Source organism: Erpetoichthys calabaricus, chromosome 4, assembly GCF_900747795.2.
Source record: "Erpetoichthys calabaricus chromosome 4, fErpCal1.3, whole genome shotgun sequence".
Lineage (NCBI taxonomy): Eukaryota > Metazoa > Chordata > Cladistia > Polypteriformes > Polypteridae > Erpetoichthys > Erpetoichthys calabaricus.
In genome coordinates this window covers 225,625,901-225,643,217 of record NC_041397.2, presented here as the reverse complement: position 1 = coordinate 225,643,217, position 17,317 = coordinate 225,625,901, and the positions used below count along the sequence as shown (strand labels likewise).

The 17,317-nt window shown below is 35.4% G+C and overlaps 1 protein-coding gene across 1 annotated transcript in view; it reads right to left on the bottom strand.

Moving 5' to 3' along the window:
- The window catches only part of cwf19l2 (CWF19 like cell cycle control factor 2), a 140,728-nt gene that overhangs the window by 51,545 nt on the left and 71,866 nt on the right, over nucleotides 1-17,317 (bottom strand). The gene's annotated exons all lie outside the window — the stretch shown is intronic.

Sequence of the window (17,317 nt, the reverse complement as noted above, 5' to 3'; positions counted from 1 at the left end):
GTAACAAGAGCCTATGTATGTGTGTCTCTGATGTCTCCACATTCCTTTCACATTTATAGGCATATTTTCTTAAACTGCAGTTTCTGAACATTTTCTATTTTGAACTTCTCACTGCTCTTCCCTATAGTTTAGAAATGCATTCAACTACTACCACACGTCCATTTATTTTTTTTTCTTCAGTTTCCCCCAAACAAACAGGCACACCAGTCAGTTTCTTTCCTCTACTAGAATTATCTTTCTTCACAAGCACTCGTTCCTGTCTCCCATTGTAGTCTAGCCACCATTGAGCGCAAAAAGGCACAATACACAACTCTGATAAATTCTTCCCCTGGCCCCAGACAGAGCACACTCTCTTCCAAATGTAATCATGCTGCCTAACTGGATACATCTTAGGGAGAAAACCTTTTCTGGTGTATGCTGAAGCTGAGTGAGAAATACTCCAGAGGTGTCAATTGGGATAAGCTTTATTGTCATTCAGTGCTTTCTTTGCATTGGTTCAGTGCTGGAAAAAAATGTAATTAATGTCACCTTTTTGCAGATATAGTTTTTATTTTAGTTTGTTTGACATCAAAACTTTTACATCCAAACCAATTCCAGATAATCTACTTAATAGTACAACCTTTCTTTCATTCATAGGAGAAACTCATCATATTTTTTGCATGAATATGTTTCGACTGTACACAAGTGACCAGCTGATCAAAGTTGGGTATTTGCTGGAGTTTAACTATACCATTTGGTAATTTAAAATGTTAATGTTTTAATATATCTTTAAAGCATTAATTTAAAATAAGCAATGCAATAAAAAATAGTCCTATACGAAATGCAGTGTAAAGGGGGTCCTTTGAGAAAACTAACGGTCATCATTAGAAGTACAGTATGTAACTTGCCTGGAGTTTTATACCCCGACCTAAAAATAAACCATATTAACAAGGATATATTTGAAAACCCTTCATTTTTTAAAATTAATTCTGGACTTCCATTAACAATGAAAAAACAACCAAGGAAAACAAATTGTTTTGAAAACTCTTTCCAATATGTAAAATTTTTTCTAAAACATTAATGACCTTATACTCATTTGAAATATTTAAAAGGCAGTGATACTTCATTGTTTGTTCTCATATATGAATCTGATTTCTTCTTTCTTTTTTTTCAGCATTTTGATTTACTTTGGGTTTGCTCCATAAAAACAGGACTCTTGGCTGAAAAACTGTGTATGTAAATTTCTGCAAGTGACATGACCTAGGGCCTCATGCATAACGCCGTGCATAGAATTCACACTAAAACATGGCATACGGACAAAAACGGAAATGATCCAGATCCATTATGCATTAATCCAGATGCATTAATCTGTGCATTCGCCAACTTCCACTTTCTTCCGCTACATAAATCCCAGTCATCATGAAAAGTAACGCACGTGCACACACCTGCTGACACTCCCCAATTCTTCCCAGAATTACGCCTCTTTGAATATGCAAATCAATATAAATAGCCCTTAAGCGTTCTGTGAAAAGGCAATGGCAAAAGCACGGGGGAAAATAGAAGAATTTCAGCGAATACCAAGTAGAGGCAAGGAAAAATGTACTATTTGTTGGTTTAAACAGTGGTATAAACAACAAAAGGAACTTGATCGAGTGACATAGAGTGTCAGAGAAACTTGAAAGCTCAAGTTCACAAAGTTGCACAGTGCCCGAAATAAAAAAAAGTTGTCAGATATCGAAGTCGCCGTGAAAAGGCAAGTCGTAGCCCACCGTCTGAATGTCATATGAAAGCTTACTAGGGTACAGAAAAAACAAAAAAAAATTAGGTACACAGTGGGGAAAAAAACTCGAAATTGCAACTTTAATCACGTAGTTTATTTTGTCATTAAAGTAGAACATCATAAACTTCATCTTAAAATCGTTTAATTTACTAGTTTCTCAAATACCATCGTAACTAAAGTAGCACGTTAAATGTTTTGTATTGTATGTGTTGTTCTATGTGCTCTTTGTGTGTGAATTACTACGTGCTTCTTAAACGGGCTTTCTCTTCCTCCGACAGGACACAGAATCCATTACATTTGTGATATTACAGCTCTCTAAATAATTTAAATACTGAGATGTATACTTGATATCATTTTCATGATGCTTGGAATTAAAGCATGTATTACATTCCTGTCCTTACTTTTCTTTCTCCAAGTACCCAATCGCCACACAATCAGCTCAGTAATAGACATTAAGCCATTTGTAAGCTTAGAACTCCGATTCTTCAAAACTTTTAAGGAACATTGAAATATCTTCGTAGTACATGTTTAATTATTCTATCCATCCTTCCAGTGTCGCGCCAGCCCCAGCAAGAATACAGTGCGAAGCAGGAACAATCCCCGAACGGGGCAACAGCTCCTTGCTAGCGCTGCGACACCGTGTCCTCACATGTTTAATTATTAACAATATTGATTATTTAAATGATGCTAACATTGTATCTGTATAATGTAATACATATTTTGCTGCATTTCATCTTAAAAATGATATTGTCATCATATGTAAATACGTGCTAAAGTGACTCAGGTTGTGCAATATTATAACTATCGCAAGTTTACAGGGAAGTAATTGTACTTATAAGTACAAACAGTTCTACAAGGAGCACTTGACGGACTGATTGATTGCGTTTATAGTTCTTGGGATGAAACTGTTTCTGAATCGCGAGGTCAGTACATGAAAGGCTCTAAAGCGTTTGCTGTATGGGAGCAGTACAAACAGGCAGCATGGCTGAGGCAGCGTGTGCTAGATGCTGTATACCGATAATTCCCTTCCCGATCAGCTGCTGTAGAGCTGTGATTCCACACTCAGATACAGGAATATAAATACTCCAAGTGGTGCAGTGAGAGTAATATGGAAAAAGATGGTCCACTGTGGCAACCCCTAACAGGAGCAGCTGAAAGAAGAAGAAGAAGGTGCAGTGAGAGTAACAATGCTAAAGCAGCTATAGTATTTGTAATAGTTTGGCCATTCCGTGGACCATTAAATTGTTACGGGTTAATTACAATCCGATGCCTTAAACTAATAAACAATATGCGGTTAATTTCAGTGTATATGATAAAGCCACGTCAGGGATGTGGATACTAAAAAAGAAAAGGGAAACCACACTGGAAAAAAGCACTGCTTTGACGCTGGGTGCCGCCAGTTTGTAAAACTGAGCAGAGAACTTGTGTATGCCAGGGTTTGAGCTAGCGTGAAAATGTGCGTGGCTTTACGCCAAGTTTAGGTTTTGTACATCGTGATTTGAGCGTGGAAATGGGCGTACGCAATATTTTTGTGCGTATGCACTGTTTATACATGAGGCCCCTGGTGTTGTATTTATAGTCTGAGGTGTACAGAGTGAAGACAAAATGATACAGTAAAAATATACAGTCAACAACCATCATATCACTAAAGGATGTTAAAAGATTTTGAGAATGTGTAGTGTGAGTGGGATTAAAATATTTTGATTAAATTGCTTAACCCAAGACTATACAAAACCGTTAAGTGTGAAACTTTTTCTTTTGTTATTGTAGACAATAATGCATTCTGTCATCTTTGAAACATCACCAGAGTCTACTCATGTTTCCATTTGAAATACATAGCTTTCGTCTTAGATTATAAAAGCTAATGCAAATGTTTTGCATTTAAAAATTAGTCAAGATTTCAATGGGACAAAATTCATCACCTTAAGACAGCCTAAAAAATTTACCAACACAACTACAGGTTTTATTTTAAACATATTTCACAATCAGTAACTCATATTCACTTTTAATTGATCTCACTGTTTAGTTATCTCACCAACATCTATTGCCAAGAAATCCATAAATAATTACAGTGGTGCCTCGCATAAAGAACGCCTCGCACAGCGAACGCTGCACACAACGAACTTCATTTCATGATTCATACAACGAACTTCGTTTCACACAACGAAGTCGCCCGAGCTTCCACGACCGCTTTGCCCGAGCTTCCACGACTGCTTCGCCCAAGCTTCCACGATCGCTGCCGATGTATTGCATCCTTCCGCGCAGGCACTGCAGGCAGTCGTTAGTCACTGCGCTTAACTTAAGCACGTATCGCGGCAATCTTTCTTCATTACGAATTAAATCACGCACGTATCATGGCAGTCGTCCTTTTAAGTTAAACTCAATATTTTTTTTATATCATGGCTTCTAAAAAAAGCAGGAAGGTGATTTCTGTTGAAATGAAACAGGAAATAATTAGAAGGAGTGAATGTGGGGTAAAACAGTGTGACCTCGTCAAAGAGTTTGGCCTCAGCAAGACCACCATTTTCACCATTTTGACAAATAAGGATGCAATCAAATCAGCCAAAGTAGCCAAAGGAGTATCAAAACTATTTCATGAAAAACATAGGTCTTCAATCCACGAGGAAATGGAGAGGCTATTAGCGATTTGGATTAAGGACAGGCAGGTGAAAGGTGACGTAACAACCCAACATATTATCTGTCACAAAGCCAAGAGAATTTATGACGATCTAAAGAAAAACGTCCCTGGAAGTAGCAGCAATCAAGATAATGAAGAAGAATTCAAAGCCAGCAGGGGGTGGTTTTTTAGATTTAAGAAAAGGTGTGGAATCCACAGCGTTACTATGCATGGTGAGGCTGGCAGTGCTGACAAGAAAGAAGCAGAAAAGTTCTCTATTAACTTTCAAAAATGTATTAAGGATGAAGGATACTGCCCACAACAAGTGTTCAATGCCGATGAAACGGGTCTTTTCTGGAAAAGAATGCCGAGCAGAACCTTCATTACAAAAGAGGAGAAGAAATTGCCAGGACACAAAGCCATGAAGGACAGACTTACCCTTATGTTTTCGTCTAATGCCAGCGGAGACCTCAAGATCAAACCTCTATTGGTTTATCACTCTGAAAATCCCAGAATTTTCAAGAAAAATAACGTTATTAAGTCCAAACTGCCCGTCCATTGGAAGTCCAATCAAAAAGCCTGGGTGACCCAAGTTATCTTCAACGAATGGATTCTGGAAACCTTTGCTCCTGCCGTGAAGAAATTCTTGCTGGAAAAAGAACTGCCGCTCAAAGCCCTTCTGATACTTGACAATGCCCCTTCTCACTCAAAAGACCTAGAGGAAATATTGCAGGAAAATTATCCTTTTATCAAGGTGCAGTATTTGCCACCAAACACCACATCCATTCTTCAGCCAATGGATCAGCAAGTTATTGCGAACTTTAAAAAACTCTACACTAGAGCCCTCTTTAATAAGGTGTTTGAAGAATGCGAGTTTGGTGGAGACAATATGACTGTCCGAAAGTTTTGGAAGGAGAAATTTGATGTCCTTATGGCAATACGACTTATACAGAAGGCCTGGGAAGAAGTGTCACAAAGGACCCTCATTTCTGCTTGGAAGATGCTTGTGCCTTCGTGGACCCAGGAAGAAGCAGTAGTTGATGACACAGAAGTGGTGAAGGACATCATCACAGTGGCCCAAAGGTTGGAATTAGAGGTAGAGGAAGAGGATGTAGAGGAGCTTATTGAGGAACACGAAGAAGAGCTGACAACTGAAGAGCTCCAAGCACTTCTGGTCCAGCAACAGGACAATGCTCAAAGGGAAGCGTCATCTGATAACGAGGAGCAACAATCAAACAATCAACCAATCCCAACTGCTGACATCAAGAACATCCTGGTCAAATGGAAAGCAGTTCAGGAGTTTACCAATGCCCACTATCCGGATTCAGCTGAAGCAAACAGGATCAACGATCTTTACTCCGATACTCTTGTCCGTTATTTCTGGCAGATGTTGAAGAAAAGAGAAAAACAAACGACTTTGGACAGGTTTTTCATGAAACCATCGGCCAAAAAGCAGAAAATGGATGAAGATGTGCAAGATTCGGTAGACTCTACTTAGTCTGTCTTAAAATTAAAAAAATGTGTGTTTTTTTTAAAAAAAATTATGTTTTTAGATGTATCTAAATAAAAATAATAACAAAAAATTTATCTTTTTTTATGTCATCTTAGCATATTTTATGCTACAGAACGAATTATTTTTTTAAACATGTATTGTTATGGGAAAACGCGTTTCACATAACGAACTTTTCGCATAACAAACTTGCTCCTGGAACGAATTAAGTTCGTTGTGTGAGGCACCACTGTATATTCTTTGCCATAGTTTTGAATTAGTTTTCTTTTACTCTTTTCTTTTTAATTTACTTTTTGTTTTTTAGAGTTTCAGTTCTTAATTGCACCCAAATGCTGATGATTAACAATGAGCAGTACAAATCCAAGAGCAAACACCATTGAATGTTAAAGGGGAGCAATTACTTCACTGGCTTTATAACTTGTCTACTCATTAAAAATGTTAATTACATATAAGTAGACAAGTGAATTTGGCACTGAAGCAATTGTCCTCTTTAACATTTAGTGTTGTCTGTATTTATTAACAATTAATGAAGAAAATTCTATAGAAAACTGCTAAATAAAAAAAAATGCTAGAAAGAAAGGACATGCTTTCAAATGTTTGACAAAAAAATACACATTTTTCTGAATTTTTTTCCTCCTCAGTTCAATGATGATAAATAGGAATCAACTCTTTTAATCTAACCTGAAAACTCCCCCTTTCTCACTTGTTTCATTAAACCATCTACACTTATATTTTTTGAAATGACAGTAGCTATTCATACTCATGCTGACTCTGCTGTGTGGTTTCATTTTCCAAAGATAATGTCCTGCAAAAACAGTTACCCATTATATATTGTCAATGTTTATAGTTGCTTAAGTTTGTTGAAAATCTTGTTTGATTTTTTACAGTGTATTTAAAACTTAAGTATGACTGAAATACTAAGATGTAGTGGGTAAGCTATGCAAATTCAGCATTTAATAACCTTAAACTCTCAGATCTCTTGTTTATTAAACAGGAATACATGAAACCATAGCATACTGTGATACTACTGGTTGATGATATTTTGGTTGATTACTTTAAATGCTACATTTTAAATGAAGAACAATAAAAATGATTTTAAGATGATGTTATCTTTAAGATCTGATGTACAGTATTTTACAGTTTGCTTTTTAAATATTTTCTACACAGCTTGCTCAAATGAAATTCTATAAGTTAGACAGAATGATGTACTTTATTTGTCCCCAAGGCAAAATTACAACTTTACAGAAGCTCCTGAGACAGAAAGAGAAATATATAAATAATAAAAAAAACAACGACTTCCTAAACACATATAAGAGCTTCTTGCTTGGATACTGAAGAAATGGCATAATCAATAACAGGGCAATAGGTGGCAGTAAGATAGTCATACCTGTCCAGATGTTCATTTAAAGGTGTTAACATTTGAATAAATCAGGTCCAGCTTGTTATGTCCATAAAAGGTACATGCCATTAGACATTGGTTCAGAATCACTCAACATTCTGTTGTCAATTTTAAAAATAAACATCAACAGGATGATGCAACCACTCCTAGGCAGTAATGTGGACAAATTCAGTCATTTTTCAAAGTCTGGATCAAACTTATCGGCTTTAATTATAATATATTTGAATCCCTCTCTCCAGACCCTCTCCAGCTTTTACCCCTCTATCTGATTATATCAGATGAAAACTGTTCTGCATTAAATAGCATTCGAAATACGTTTAAGCTGGTTGTTCCACAATAAACAAATACCACAGTACTAGAACAGTCTGTGGCTCGCCATAACACAAAAAAGTTCATCCAGCTTATTTAAAAGCAAATGAAAATTCTACATTTAAGGAGAGAGGCCATTTCTGAGTCTTTTCCACCTTACTTTTTATTCTTGTTCCATATTCTTTCCACCTTTGGATGAGCTGCTTTTGCGATAAGGTGCAACATTCAGTTCTAATCGCAGAGCTACCCGTGGAGTAAAAGAACATTTAATATGTCCCTTGTCAATGACATAATATGAGATCTGCAATTTTGAATTTTACATTATGTTATTCATTTTTCTTAACTGAACTGAACCATTAGAATGAATAATGAAGTATCTGCACCTTTTATAACATTTCTATTAAATGCATTACGGTTTTACTGATAGTTCTGATTTTTCTTACCCTATGAAGTAAAAAATTATGGTTGCTAGTGGTTTGGGCGAACTCAATCCAGTCAGTCACTAGATGTGTAAATGATTTTCTGCCTGAAGCCAATGATTTAGAATCACATTAAATGCATCTGCAGTGTGTGTGTTCGTTTATTTTTAAGAAAGCAAAGGGATTCCAATGTAGACATCTGTCACATAGTGCATAACTAATTCATGCAGTTAATAAATACATTTAGAATTTCCTGAATAGTACTAAAAATAAAACAACTGCTAATTTCATATAAAGGGTAATATTTTCCTGAAGGAATTTTTTTTCTTAATCTTTAAAAGGAAAAGATATTAAGATAAAGTCTTTAGAAACAAAAATGCAGAAGACCAGATATGTTCAAATTAATGCATTTCAATGGTCAGTAAGAATTTAGATGAACTCACTGAATTTAGGATACTGTGTATGAATGGTAGATTCAAGGTTTGTATTATTAGCACCAGATGCATTTCCCATCTATTAAACTATTACTAAAAGTTTTATCGTGTTTATTTCAGCCACACTCATTATTAGGGTTTGCCCCAGTTTTAGGCAAACTACCAGTATTAAGGCAAATCAATAGACAAACCAATTTCAAAAACAACTAGTAACCTTACAGTTAACAAGTCAAAGAGAATATCCGTCACTCCTACCACAGTCCACTCCACTGTCACACTTCCCTATTACATATTCTGTACCACTCTTCTGTGCCATTCTCGACTTCCTCATACAATATCACAACTCCTCTCTAGGCACCCTGTCATATGCTTTCTCTAGGTTCACAAAGGCACAATGCAACTCCTTTTGGCCTTCTCTATACTTCTCCATCAACACCCTCAGAAGAAATATATAAGGAGAATATATAGTACATAAAAGGAAAAGCTGTATGTACACTGGCTAGTTTAATGTAAATACTGTATTTAAAATGCAGCGCAAGAAACTATTACTGAATGACATAATCATTGATATATTCAATGAATAATACATGAAAATGACAGGATCCAAATCATTCAACTATTGAAAAATTAAGGGCAAAAGAGATGCTTTATCATGGTGCACATCATTCTAAATTTAAAAACATTAATATTTTAAATGCAAAATATTAGCACCATGAACAAAGAAAGACAAATTCCATCCTAACCACTAAATCACTAGCAGAAGTATCACTAAATTAAAAAGTAGTTTTCAATTCAGCTCAATTTACTGTCATAATATCTTGCAGCACAATGAAAAGCATTTGCAGCTAGTTCTAATATATATGTGATATATATGCCTTCACTCTAGCATCACAAATTCTTTTTACTTTTAATCATGGCCACCTGATGGTTTTGGTAATCAATACTTACAAATGCAGTACTGACGTTTGGGGGCCAGTGGCCTTGTCTTGAGTTTCTTGGACTCTATAGCTTTTAGGGTTTTTTCCTCTTGCTTTGAATTTTTTTTTGCATTTTTTCTGTTCTTTCATTTTATTTTTATTTATTCCATAAATTTGCCATTTAATTGTCCAAAAACTTTTATTTATTATCTTTTGTGGCTATTTCTCTACAAGTCAAATCCCCAATCCTAAAAACTGCAGAGCATGTTAAGAATGCTCTAAGGCAGACTTGCAAAATATGTAACTAAGTTCCCCATACTAATTATTCTTTTGCTGGTGACCGCAGAATAGAAAAATGGACAGTGAACTATTTCTGTTTCACCAGTGGGAATATTACATTTAGATGCTGACATGGAAAACAGTCTGCATTCTGAGTTTTGCTTACACTTGAGCTTTTCCATTGTGGGGGCTTTAAGCTGCAAACTTGTTTAGACCATTTACCCATTAACCTATAATAACACACACACACACACACAGTCTTCTCCACAATAATAGGCACCCCCTGGTAAAGATAAGTTAAAAAAAGGTTATACAAAACTCAAAATCACCTTTTGGTGAATTACCTTAATCTCACACTGAAAAAAACATAAAAGAAATCTAGCCTTTAACTAAACTAAATTTATTCTGTGAAAAAAAATCCTCATCAAGAAAGAATTGTTTTTAACAAAACCACACGTGTCACAATTATTTGCACCTCTGCATTTAATACTGTGTACAACCTCCCTTTGCCAACACAACAGCATTGAGTCTTCTTTAAAATTTAATAATGTTGGAGAACACAGAGGGAATCTGAGACCATTCCTCTTTATAGAATCTCTACAGATTGTCCCTGGTCCCCTCTTGTGCACTCTTCTCTTCGGCTCACCACAAAGGATTCCAATAAGTCCAGGGACTGAGACAATTGTGGCAGAAGCATGATTTTGTGTTCCTTTAACCGCTTTTGTGTTGATATGAATATATGTTTTGGATCATTGTTCTGTTAGAAGAACCAATGACAACCTAGTTTTAGTTTCATGGCAGAGACAGGGAAGATTTAAATTTAAAATCTCCTGGTATCTTATGGAGATCATGATGTCATGTGCCCTAACACGGTTCCCAGGGCCTTCGGAGGAAAAACAGCTCCACAGCATCAAAAAACATTCACTATATTTAACAGTTAGGTTCTTTTCAGGACAGCCATCCCTCTTTTTACGCCAACCCCACTTTGAGTGTTTGATGCCAAAACGCTGAATTTTAGCTTTGTCTGACCATAGAACTTGGTTCCAATCAAAGTTCCAGTAGTGTTTAGCAAATTCCAGGTGCTTCTGTTTGTGGTTAAATGATGGGAAATGCTTTTGAATAATCTGTTGGCAATGAGATGGCATCTGATGGTAGTTTTGAATACTTGACGACATGAACATACTTAGTTTTTTTTCTGTATTTATTAAACAGTAAATTTGGGATTTTTTTTTTTTTTACCTCTCTTACTATTCTGATCATTGTGCATGGGGACAAAATAAACTTGGGCTCTTTTCCAGGCAAGTTTGTAACAGTTCCAAATGATCTAAATTTTTTTTAAATTATTGGCCTAACTGTAGATATGTGCATTTTCGTGAGAGTAGCATTTTTTAATAGACTTATGAAGGTCACATACTTTTGCATCATTTTAATTGTGTGTCCTATTACCTTTCCCATGTTGATGAAAGAATAAGGGAATTTGGCCTCTGTGCCACCTCATATTTATACTGCAGTGAAACAGAAGGTATTGATTACTGCTTGATAGTTTTTATACACTCTGATCAACTTAAAGTCAGATACAAATGGAAAAAAATGCTTCAGTTACACTGTTAATAAGAATTACTACGAGTGCCAATAATCTTGGCACATTTGATTTTGCTAAAAATTAATTCTTGATGAGGGATTTTCTTTCTCAGAATATATATTCACTTCGATTAAAGGTTGAATTTGTCTAATTTTAAAGAAACATAGCAAGTTAATGACGCTTTTATAAGGGCTGCTTTTCATGATAAAATGTCTTTAACCTAGATTTCAAATAGCAAAATACAAGACAACATAATTTTTTCAAGTATTTTACATCTATGCTACACAAAGTGCTCGGTTTTCACATGAAAAACACAGTTCTGTACACAAACACAAGCACCTAACATCACTGCCTTCACAGACCTTGAAATGCTTTCACTTTTTTTAATACTAAACCAGGAGTCTATAAAGACACGGTGGCACTGTAGCATGACAAAGACCTGAGAATGACAGGGCTTTGATGTGAATTAGAAAACTCATTCTTTTTATTTTTGTTTTTTTTTTTAAGTTAAAGTTTTAACAAGCTTAAAAGTATAACAAAGTCATTCTTTCAATTAAATAACAATGTAATATTATAGAAAATTTTAAAAAATAATGATTATAATAATTAAGAAGTTAAAGTCACTAAGACTTAATTTGTTATAAAATAGTTACTTCTTGCTTTTACGGAAACATTTTTATAATAATTTTAATGCTTACTTGCTAAAATATCACATTTTCTATTAAAATGGTTGTTAGATTTGATGGTTCTTCTTGTGACATTGTAGATCTTAAGTAGGTTTTAATAAATTATGATTTTAAGAAACTATATTCTCCACTGGTGATTGATATTGACAAAGTTAAAAGTATTCTGAGAGCTGCTAAAATATTCTGATTATTGTCACAAGACTCTAAATAATTAAGAGTAGTTCATTTTTTTACTGATGAATCAATAATGGTAAACAAGTATTAGTTATTATGTAGTGTGTCATGCCATAATGAAATTACTTGTATATTTATATTGGAAACTCAACAATACTATTCAGGAAACAAATGGAAAAATGCATAAATAGCCATATGAAATGTCAAATCTAACCACTGCACTAACAGGGTATTTTGCATAATATAAGAGCACCTGAAAGAAGAAGAAGAATGATCAGTGTATAAATCACAAAAGCATCTGCTTGTATAGAAGTAAAGCTTACTTTAGATGTTGAATCAACAATTATTGTCAAAACATTCCTCTTTTGCAAGTCAAAAACAGAAGAATGATATACAGTATATTGCCTTGTCAGAACAACACATTTTACTTCGGGTCCATCCATAAGAAATCCATTATAATATACTAATTTTACTCAGACAAGATCCTTTTCTGCCATCTACCAGAAAATTGTCACAGTAAACATATAAACTGCCTGTCTTTGGAGATAACAAAATAACAATAAAAATACAAAAATTGTTCAAAATAATACAGTGATCCCTCGCTATATCGCGCTTCGCCTTTCGCGGCTTCACTCTATCGCGGATTTTATATGTAAGCATATTTAAATATATATCGCGGATTTTTTGCTGGTTCGCGGATTTCTGAGGACAATGGGTCTTTTAATTTCTGGTACATGCTTCCTCAGTTGGTTTGCCCAGTTGATTTCATACAAGGGACGCTATTGGCAGATGGCTGAGAAGCTACCCAACTTACTTTTCTTTCTCTCTCTCTTGCGCTTTCTCTGATCCTGACGTAGGGGATGTGAGCAGGGGGGCTGTTCGCACACCTAGACGATACGGACGCTCGTCTAAAAATGCTGAAAGATTATCTTCACGTTGCTACCTTCTGTGCAGCTGATATTGATTTGTTTGCTTTCCTCTCTGTTTCTGACAGCCTGTGCTCCTGACACGCACTCCTTTGAAGAGGAAGATATGTTTGCATTCTTTTAATAGTGAGACAGAACTGTCATCTCTGTCTTGTCATGGAGCACAGTTTAAACTTTTGAAAAAGAGACAAATGTTTGTTTGCAGTGTTTGAATAACGTTCCTGTCTCTCTACAACCTCCTGTGTTTCTGCGCAAATCTGTGACCCAAGCATGACAATATAAAAATAACCATATAGACATATGGTTTCTACTTCGCGGATTTTCTTATTTCGCGGGTGGCTCTGGAACGCAACCCCCGCGATGGAGGAGGGATTACTGTACATCTATAATTCTATATAAATCTATAATTGGCACCTTTGTGCAGTGCACAATTTGAACAGAATATGGCAGCTCTGATCAATTTAATAATGAAAAACCTGACTGAATATAATTTGAAATACTTGATTTACTGTCTCTCATATTACCAATTTATCACAAATAACAAGAACTATTAAATTATTTCTTCAGTATATACTTACCTTTCAGTTATTAATAAAGAAATACACTCTTCCTCATTAGTTATTGGAAATAACTGCAACATGTTCTATTATAGTTAGAGGCAAGATGTTGGATAAATCATTTTGTATAGATAGACATCTTCATATTTGTTATATTTATTTACTAGTTTAGTTTCCAATTTATAATATGAAATATTAAAATGAAGAAATAAAATAAAAGCCACTGTTACTAAAATATAGGCAATTTTCTGTTTTTAGTGTTTTACTCTGCCCGTTTTTGCTATTCCAGAATTTTGCACATGCATGACAAAAATTGAGAATGAAAATTTTAAAAAAAATAGTCCAAAATAATACTGGGTCATTCCATGTCAAATCAACAGATTTCCCAGAAATCCTGCACACTTCAGTCTCAAAAACCTTTGAATACCAGGTGTAACTATGTTATCCAGAAGATACCCTGCAAAATTATTTTGATGCAAGATCAATACTTTCTAAGACAAAGCCAATTTTGTGAAGGAAGAAGAGTTTCAAATTCAACACAGCTTTATTTTTTCCATCAATTTCACAAGATCAAATCTCAAGAACTAAACCATCTAGCAGGTTCAAATTTTGCATTCTGGTACCTTTATATGTATAGTACATAACACGTTCAAAATGTTTGGTCAAAGTGACACCACTTGGTAAAGGAACACCTTCAAAAATGGAAAAAAAAATGTGTCTTTGTTTAGGCTTTCAGAAACCATACTTCCAAGTGGTACAGCCTTTTCCTTGTTTAGATACCTACAAAGGACTTTTCAAAAGGTTATAAACAGGCAAGGAACAGCACCAGGGTTTGACCAGTATACCTTTCAAATGTGAAAAAATTATTTTGGGAAATTATTACTGTGGGAATGTCCAGACATTTTTAAAATTATTTTTCCTGTATCCTACATGGTCTGTTCTTTCTCAGAAAACAAGTCTTACTTTTCCTATGTGAATCTTTCATTTTTATTTTCCATTCTAAACATTGGTTAAATTCACTATTTGTCAGTAATAATAATCATCAAGTTCTTTATCTCTAACTTGGGTATAGGATTAAAGGAAAAAAAAGAAATAAGGCACATTAAGCACTACACATGAACAACAGATGCATGATTTATCATTAAATACAATACTAGTTATTATGAAATGTTAACATCTTGATATTGCAGCAGCAGGGATGTGACCTATTTCATTTCTGTTTCAATCAAAGTAGGGAGTGCAGGATATCTTTGTCCTTGAGATCAAGATGGTACTGCCTTCCATTGACCACTGTAGGTGCACTAAGCAGTGCAATGACACACTGTAATGGCACCCAACAAATATTGCCTCTAGGTGGCCAGTGAAAATACTGTGCAGGACAGTTTGGATGAATGAAACATATCAGGATGTCTGATTCTGCTTCACTCTTGTCATGAATCACACCATTCCAACATTTTTCATCATACATGCACCCAGCATTGCCTCCAACAGAACCCTGGCCTAATGTGAGGGACTCATCTAATCCACCAGGAGTGTGATTGTGAGAGGGCAGGATCTCAGCTGCTGCTTCAGTGGTGAATATTCATATAGTCAATTGGCTTCACCAAGCACCCAGCTGAGACTGAGATTGCAATCTTCTGTAGTGATGTAATAGTGTTGTTCTTGAGTACCAGGTACTCTTTTGGCCATGGAGAATCACATTCTCTATTCAGGTACATGAGATAGCATATCGTCATTTGATATGAAAAAAGGTTGACATTTTTCATAATTTACTGATTGAAAACTCAAATATTACCATTACTGACACACGGCACATTAAGCCTATGTTTACGATGGAAAATACAGTAAACATGAAAGATTTGGATAAGAAAACTAAGGTGTGTGTCTTGAGAAAGAATGGATAATGCAGAATAAATGAAAAATATTTTAAAAATTATCTGCATATTCCCAAATGCTGCTAGGGTGCTCTGAAGTATGCTGTTCTAAATCCTCAAAAAAAACAAAAAAAAAAACACCCACCCACACAGAGACAGAAGGGGTATGTGTGCAATCTTCACTGTCAGTAACTAAAATTCTAACCCAGTCCCCTGACACTATTATAAAAAAAAAAAAAAAAAAACTTGTGAAATATAGCAATAAATATTAAAATCTAACCACTTAATATTAGAGCTATTTTTAGTAATACATTATACTGAGACGGTTTACACAATCAATATAACTTCTATGATTTTCAGTTGTAGCCTTCATTTACATAATTTCAAAAAAATTATGCAGCTAGTTATAGGTAGTCAGAGTACATGCCCATTACTATTAGTGGTGTAGTGCCACACCCAGTTAAAGTACTGTATAATCCCTACAATTTGCTACATCAAAATCAAACTGGTTTGACTTTCTCATAGCAAGTCATAAACTGTAGGGGATGCATATGATGTGTCTATGTCTTGTGCCTACTAGAGATGCATATAATGCCCACAAACAGTAATGAAACAATGGTGGCTGCAAGTAAAGAAACAAAGTTGACTTTTTTTGAACTGTGTAGGTTGAGGGAGAGCTCACTGAACTTTGAAGTTGTCACAGTTATCTGTTCGATGTTTCGTGTTTGTTGTACTAAATCACAACAAAAAAAGACAGACTGAGAATGTGGCACATTCGTTGAGATTTATAGTGATATAACGTGACACACTTAAAAAAATGAGATTCAGCAAATGTGGTTGTTAGATTTGACATGCTCTCTAACTAGAATATGTCCTACAGTGTGACACTAGCTCATTTTTTCATTATTAAACTAAAACAGAATGTCTTAAAAAATACATTAGTTGATTACCCAATTCTGTACTTCTATACTTTATCATATGCGCACTCTGACTAAAAGTCTAACTTTGGTTTTATACAAACAGATATTCTGCATACACAAAAATGTAGTGGGCCTTTAGACAGTACATGAAGGCAAAAGCTTGAGATGTACGTCCTTCACATAAACATCTGAACTTTTCAGAAAGTCTGTTTATGTTAATGCCATTAAAAAACACATACAGTACTTTCTGGAACAGGGGTGGGAAATGTCAGTTCATAGGGCCACATTGGCTGCAGGTTTTAGTTCCAACCCAATTGCTTAATTAGAAACCAATCCTTCCCAATCTCAGACCAAGGATATGAACTAACTAGACAGACAGACAGACAGACAGACAGACAGACAGACAGACAGACAGACAGACAGACAGACAGACAGACAGACAGACAGACAGATAGATAGATAGATAGATAGATAGATAGATAGATAGATACTTTATTAATCCCAAGGGCAAATTCACATACTCCAGCAGCAACATACTGATAAAGTAACAATATTAAATTAAAGAGTGATAACAATGCAGGTATACAGACAGACAATAACTTTGTATAATGTTAACGTTTAACCCCTACCCCATCCCCCCGGGTGGTATTGAAGAGTCGCATAGTGTGGAGGAGGAACAATCTCCTCAGTCTGTCATTGGAGCAGGAAAGTGACAGCAGTCTGTCGCTGAAGCTGCTCCTCTGTCTGGAGACGACACTGTTTAGTGGATGCAGTGGATTCTCCATGATTGACAGGAGCCTGCTCAGAGCCCGTCGCTCTGCCACAGATGTCAAACTGTCCAGCTCCATGCCTACAATAGAGCCTGCCTTCCTCACCAGTTTGTCCAGGCATGATTTGAAGTTTAAAACGGATAATTTTCAGTCTGTCACATTTTTTTCTTTAGTGTTTTATTAAA